Raw genomic sequence first — 7,923 nt, 5'->3', positions numbered from 1 at the left:
ATAAATAGGTACCACTGCGGCAGGAAGGTAAGCGCCATTTCTGTGCGCTCTGGTTTCCGTCGCTGTTTTCTGTTGCACCAGAAGCGGTTTAGTCATGCTGGCCACATAACCCGGAAAGCTGTATGTGGACAAACGCCAGCTCCCTCGGCCTGAAAGCGAGATGAGCGCCGCAACCCCATAGTTGCCTTTCACTAGACTTAACCGTTCAGGGGCCCTTTACCTTTTTACCCTTTTTTATCCCCTCCTCCTGCATATTCTGCCGGGGGGGGGCCTTCAGACCACCTTCCCCCCCCTTTTGCTGGAGGGGTGAGGAACATTTGCAGCCTGAGGACAACGATTCTTTCTGGGCAGCTTTTTGGGGGCTAGTGGTGGCAGGGGTGCCAACTTGAATAAAATGTTGGGGGTGGAAAGGTAAACACTGCCCTGCATAATCAATCGCATGAAATAACACATACACACACCATTTGAAAGGCAGTGCCCACCAGCCGGGAGCCCCCCTCAAATATTTAATGGGGGGGTCTGAAGGGACCTTGGCCCCTAGGAGGTGACTCCTATGAATGGTGGGCAGGGCCAGAGGCAAAGTGTGCAGAAGAAGAAGAGTTTGGATTTGATATCCCGCTTTATCTCAAAGCAGCTAACATTCTCCTTTCCCTTCCTCCCTCACAACAAACACTCTGTGAGGTGAATGAGGCTGAGAGACTTCAGAGAAGTGTGACTGGCCCAAGGTCACCCAGCAGCTGCATGTGGAGGAGCGGAGACGCGAACCCGGTTCCCCAGATTACGAGTCCACCACTCTTAACCACTACACCACGCTGGCTCTGATGCAATGAATGCGTGTTTTTTTCCCCTTTGTGCAGTAGTTGTTGTTATTGGTGCCTGTCTCTCTCAAGAGACAATGGGGTACAGCTCTGGGGGTGACGTCAAGCTGCTCCGTTAGCAGCGCTGAAGTGACCTCCCTGAGGCACCAGTGTGGGAAGCGTGTATGGAGGTCCCGGGATGCCCAGACGACAAGCCACCCCCCTCCCCAGACTCGCTGACGTTGTCCAAAGAAAAGCAGGTTATAGCGAGTAATTGGAAAAATGCAGAAGAGCTGGAGGAAAAAAACTGAATAATATTATAATGTTAGAATACTTAACTGTGAAGATACATAGAATGAAAGGGCTTAAGGTCAGTGAGAAAGAGGAGGATTGGTTTGAGAAGATATTGAATTACAGTGGTACCTCGGGTTAAGAACTTAATTCGTTCCAGAGGTCCGTTCTTAACCTGAAACTGTTCTTAACTTGAAGCACCATTTTAGCTAATGGGGCCTCCCACTGCCGCCACGCTGCCAGAGCACGATTTCTGTTCTCATCCTGAAGCAAAGTTCTTAACCTGAAGCACTATTTCTGGGTTAGCGGAGTCTGTACCTGAAGTGTATGTAACCTGAAATGTATGTAACCTGAAGCGTATGTAACCTGAGGTACCACTGTATACCCAATTTATCAGCCGCCTTGCGGGGGGGGGGGTTTCACTGTTTATTTTTTGGTGGTTGGTAAAAAATAAAATATAAGAAGAAAGGAAAAAAGAAAGAAAAGAAAAGAAAAGCAGAGCAATACGCTTGGCCCTGGGCGGGCATTGGAACGGATTGCTACGTAGTAATTTAAACTCACATTGTACCGCTGAGAGCAACTTCCCCACTGGCCTTCTCCACCCCTGCAGCAACAATTTGGCGGAGCACATGCCACACACCTAGCCTCACCACTTCTTTATTTATTTTGTTGACTGAGGAGATTGTGGTGCCATTACTGAGGCGATCCCAGCATCGGGGAAAGGGTTTTCCAATTGCCAAGAAGTGAGGAGAACCCATGAAAAAGCACTTCTTTTTCTGGCCAGGAATGCAAGCAAAACCTTAAGGGGAAATAAAGTTAATTGGGGATGGGCTAAAACTGAGGAAAGGAGAAGCCATAAGGCTTAGCCCTCAAACCCTCTTTCCCTCTCCTTTGAACGCACACACACACACACACACACAGCACGGAGCCCTTGTTGTCTGCAGGGAATGGAAGACGGTATTAAAAAACAGGGGGTCTTCTATTGCTTTAATTATGGAAGAATACTAGCATGATAAATTTAAATTTACAGGTCCAACGGAAGACCCTTTAATTTACTGGGAAATGACAAGGCGTCTGTGGCCAACGTGTGTAAAATTTGCTCCTTTCTACCTGAGTTACATGCCATTTGATATTTACTCTGAGTCTGAGGATATATTTACTATTCATTCAGTGTCACGACCGATCAAAGGACCTTACTCAGGATAGGATGTGTTGGTGTCTCACTCCTCTAAATATGAAACTTTGCTGACTTTAGAAGCAAGGGGTTTTTTTTGGGGGGGGAGGGTTAGGGAGGGAGCGATCTTTCCAAATATTTCACAAAGGAACACATTCCTGGAAGCTTACAGACAGGTATTTAGGGTTAAATAAGGACATGTGGCAGATCAGAGGTTTGTTAAAAATTGGGAAAGCTTTACGAAATATCTGGAAAGCTTAAGTAATGAACAAATAACACTAGTAGGTTTCAGAGGTGCTCTGTAAGAGGTAAAGGGTAATGCCAAAAGAAAATGGATGAATGAGAACGACTTATGGCATTACAAACATAGAAACGCGGATATATTGTTTATTGTCATTATGGACGATTCGTGGAACGACTGAAGGAAGTCTTTTTTCTTTCTTTTGGTGAATGTTATGAGTTTGATATAGCTTATTTTGTGTTTTGACTTTTGTAAACTAATAAAAATTATGCATGAAAAAAATAAATAAATAAGGACATGTGGATTTTGGCCAGAAAAAAAAAAGGTTTAGATTTGTGAGGAAATGTTGAGATATTCTTCACACATGCATACTGCTCAAGTCCTGAACAACAGGGTTATCCAATGATGCCCGCGACCACTTTTTGTCTCCTGAGAACCTTTAAATCAACTCCTGTTACTTTAAATCTAAACGCATTAGCATGAATGTGTAATTTCCAGAGGTTACCCTCTATCTATAGGAACAGGAAAATGAGAAGATGTTTAGTGCAGAACTCTGGCTCAATAGTTGTCTTGCTAAAATAGGAAGGATGACCCTACAAAGATAGGCTTCCAATAACTTGTCTCTGATTCCTTCCTCTAGAGGGAGTAAAAGTTAGTATCTGAGCTGATAAGATGAAAATACTCCAGCTAAGCATGTACATGGCTTACATTGTACCACTCCCATAAAGGATCAAGTCACTGCTTGGGGATTATCCTGGACCCAGTGCTAACCCAAGATTCCTAGGTGGCAAGGTAATAATAATAATAATAATAATAATAATAATAATAATAATTTATTATTTATACCCCGCTCATCTGACTGGATTTCCCCAGCCACTATGGGCGGCTCCCAACAGAATATTAAAAACACGATAAAACATCAAACATTAAAAACTTCTCTAAACAGCCTTCAGATGTCTTCTAAAAGTCAGACAGTTGTTTATTTCCTTGATATCTGATGGGAGGGCGTTCCACAGGGTGGGCACCACTACCGAGAAGGCCCTCTGCCTGGTTCCCTGTAACCTCATTTCTCTCACTGAGGGCCCTCAGTGTCTGGGCTGAACGATAGGGGTGGAGACGCTCCTTCAGGAATCCAATGTCACACTATGTTGGATGTTCTGTCAGAGCAAGCTTTTCAGCTTGCCCAATGCAATGATCCCTCTCCCCCATACAGTGTTCTGGGTGTTCGTCCAACCCCCATGTGGGGGACACATGAGGGGAGCCTCATTACACAAGCAAGGAATCCTGCCCTCAATTTTGGGCACATTGGAGAGACAACACCTAGGACCCAAAGCTTTTGCTTCCCTGTATGCTGAAGACACTCCTGCCAACCTAGCAGTTCGAAAGCACGTCAAAGTGCAAGTACATAAATAGGTACCGCTCCAGTGGGAAGGTAAACGGCGTTTCCATGCACTGCTCTGGACTAAGCCAGAAGCGGCTTAGTCATGCTGGCCACATGACCTGGAAGCTGTATGCTGGCTCCCTCGGCCAATAAAGCAAGATGAGCGCCGCAACCCTAGAGTCGGGTACGACTGGACCTAATGGTCAGGAGTCCCTTTACCTTTTTATGTTGAAGGCCAACAGTTGCCATTTTTAAAGGAAAGTATCCTTGCTTGAAAATATCCTCGCTTTACAAAATAGGCCTCCTTATCTTTTGGCTGGAAAGCATGATGCAACATAGAATTAGAGGCCAAATTGAAGTTCAATGTTTGTGGTCCATGGATGGTGCTATAGCATCCCTGCTATGGGACAGTATGGTGGGTTAGGTTCAAAAAGGGATCATCGGACAATGCTAAAACTGTTATGCATTTATAGCTCTTGGTCCTGAGCTACCAGTCATGTTACCGGCGACATGCAGATGTTATTTTGTGGCTTTGAATTTCAGTTAACAAGCAGGATGCTTCGACCACAAACTTTCCCATGCACACACAGCGCACGTTATTAGCAGTGCAATAATACACATGTTCAAGTCAGCTTTGGGGCGTGTCTTTGTTTTTTGTATGAGAGCGTGTTCTCAATAAATAAAAAAAGGTAAAAGGTAAAGGACCCCTAGACGGTTAAGTCCACTCAAAGGGGACTATGGGGTTGCAGAAGGCCTATACCCTTCTCTTTTGGAAATCATGTGGGTCTTTCATGCAGTTCATCCCATATCCACAAATGAACATGGACTCCCCACCCACTGCCTGCTGTATATACACACTGCCTGGGAATCAGGATGATTTGTTTCATTTAGGACATTGGTACCTTGCCGTTCAACAAGGTGCTCTAGCACCCATATGAGTAGTTTTAAAATATAGTGGTACCTTGGTTCCCAGACTTAATCTGTTCCGGAAGTCCATTCCAAAACCAAAGCGTTCCAAAACCGAGGCACGCTTTCCCATAGAAAGTAATGCAGAATGGATTAATCCATTCCAGACTTTTAAAAACAACCCCTAAAACAGCAATTTAACATGAATTCTACTATCTAATGAGATCATCGATCTGTAAAATGAAAGCAATAATGTACTGCAGTCACTCACTCAATCAATCAATCAATCAATCAGTAGCAGAACTGGGTTCCACACAGTCACAAAAGCAAAACAAAAAGAGCTGCAAAAAATTTAAACTCAAAATAAATAGCAAAAAACAGACAGACATCTGCATAACACTCAAAACGGAAGTGTGGCACTCAAATTGGAAGCGTAACACTCTTACGGATTTGCAGTGTTTGGGTTCCAAGTTGTTCGAATACCAAGGTGTTTGAGAACCAAGGTACCACTGTACTAGAATGCAAAAGATCCAAGATGCAAAACAAAAGATTAAATTTTTTAATGAATATGCAAGCAGCCTCACATCCCGTGGTAGACATATTGATAAATGAGAAAGCCTGGGAGAAAAAGGTGTTTGCTTGGTTCCAAAAGGGCATCAAAGAAGGTGTTGGCATGCCGACCTTCCAGAATCGGGGAGCCACTACTGAAAAGGCCCTCTTCTCTATACTTACCTCCCAATTCATTAGGTGGGCGCAAAAGAAGAAACACCTTTGACCAGTGCATTTTTTTTTTAAAAAAAACAACCACACACACACACACAGAGAGAGAGAGAGACACGGTGCTGGAACTCACCAGGGTATAGAAACATTTTAACAGATTGGAAGCAAAATTGACTAGTGTGAAATATAGGAATCTACCTAAATAATTCCTCCCCTGCGGGGTTTTATGCACATGCTATAAAACCGGGTGTTCGTTCTTCTCATCTCGCGGAGGCGTAAACCGAACATAAATATCAGCCGCTACCTTTGCATAAGTTGCCCTGCGGAATGAAACGCAGTGAATCACGGGCATTTTATTGCCAGCTCGTGTGTCTATCTGATGGCAGCCATCAATGCATCCCTTTCCACGAGTCCCCCTGGGGGAATAAAAGAATTTCAGGGGAGTAGTTTACTAGTTTCTGTGCTTGTCTGGTGGCAAACATCCATGGCATTTTACTGGAGATACTCTAGAAGCCGCCACGAACAAGCAAGCTTTTCGTTTTGCCTTGGACTTGTTGTTGTTGTTGAGGAATTCTAACATTCTGTAGAACGTTCTGCTTGTGACAGCTATGTTGCTTTCGCTGCAGGAAACTGGCAGGGGGGGGGGAATTACCAGATACAGCAGTTGGCTCCGTTGAAATTGAAGTAATGACACGCCACCCCCACGCTCCCAAACCATATATATTAATATGCTGAGAGAGAGAGAGTTCCTATAAAGAAATTGGCATTGCTCAGGTACAAAGAGGCCTTTAAGAAGAGTGCAGAGTAGACACCATCATAAAAAGGCGACTCCCCTCCTCACTCGCCCCTGTTATACATTAATGTGCGTGCATGCACTCTCAGCTCACAAACGGACTGGATTCCTCTGGCTTCGCAATCCCAGATTCCAGCAAATGCCAAGAGCCGAAAAGGGCTTTCTTAAATACTTTCTCTGGTTTTTCCTGCATTTCCTTTCCCAACCCTGTTATCGAGAGCTGTGGGAATGGGCACGTCAAAATCCTCCTCATAAGAGCAAAGAGCTGTTCCGAAATTTCAAAAGCCGCACAATTCTGTACGGTTGCTGAACTCCTCCATCCTTGCTGCTCCTCCTCCTTGCTCAGAGATGGTGTGACACACGCACACCCACACACAAACCCCACCTGAGGCCAGTGTGGTTACTCGTATTTTCCTTCAGTGCTTGTATGGAAAATCATAAAAACGTTTTGTGGGCAAGGGGAAAAAAAGAAGAGAGGAATAACATTCTTCTGTGGTCTAGGGGTGAATCTACATTCATGGTTTTTAACATTAAGGAAGGGTTAAGAAATGGTTTCGACAACATAGATGGACACACGGCGTCCTATTTTTTATGTTCATAACGCATTATCACCTTGTCTTTTTTATTGCTTAATTTTTACTCATTTTATGCTGCTATATTGGTGAAACACTGCTCATATGTCCCTATGTAGTGTTTTACAGTGGTATCTTGGTTTTCAAATGCCTTGGTACTCAAACAACGTGGAACCCAAACACTGCAAATTAAGTGCTCTGGTTTGCGAAGTTTGTTCGGAAGCCGAACATGCTCCATTTTGAGTGTTACGCTTCCGATTTGATTGCCACACTTCCGTTTTGAGTGTTACGCTGAAGTCTGTCTGCTTTTGCTATTTATTTTGCTTTTTTGTTTTTGCAGCTCTTTTGTTTTTGTGACTTTGTGGAAACCCAGTTCAGCTACTGACTGATTGATTGTGTGACTGCAGCACATTGTTTATTGCTTTCATTTTATGGATCAATGGTCTCGTTAGATAGTAAAATTCATGTTTAATGGCTGTTTTAGGGGTTGTTTTTTTAAAGTCTGGAATGGATTAATCCATTTTGCATTACAGTGGTGCCCTGCAAGACGAATGCCTCGCAAGACGGAAAACCCGCTAGACGAAAGGGTTTTCCGTTTTGGAGGTGCTTCGCAAAACGAATTTCCTATGGGCTTGCTTCGCAAGACGAAAATGTCTTGCGAGTTCCTGCGGGTTTTTCCCCCTCCCCCCTTTTCCCCAAGCCGCTAAGCCGCTTATCAGCTGATCCTAAGCCGCTAAGCCGCTTAACAGCTGATCCGCTAAGCCGCTTAACAGCTGATCTGCTAAACCGCTTATCAGCTGATCCTCTAAGCCCGCTAAACCGCTAATAGCGCTAATCTGCTAAGCCGCTAATGGGCTTGCTTCGCAAGACGAAAAAACCGCAAGACGAAGAGACTCGCGGAACGGATTATTTTCGTCTTGCGAGGCACCACTGTACTTTATGTGGGAAAGTGCGCCTTGGTTTTGGAACGCTTTGGTTTTGGAGCGGACCTCTGGAACGGGTTAATTCTGAGAACCAAGGTACCACTGTACCTTTTTTTTACTGCATT

This window comes from Podarcis vaucheri (genome assembly GCF_965113315.1).
Source record: "Podarcis vaucheri genome assembly, chromosome: 2".
Taxonomy (NCBI): domain Eukaryota; kingdom Metazoa; phylum Chordata; class Lepidosauria; order Squamata; family Lacertidae; genus Podarcis; species Podarcis vaucheri.
This window is presented reverse-complemented; position numbering follows the sequence as displayed.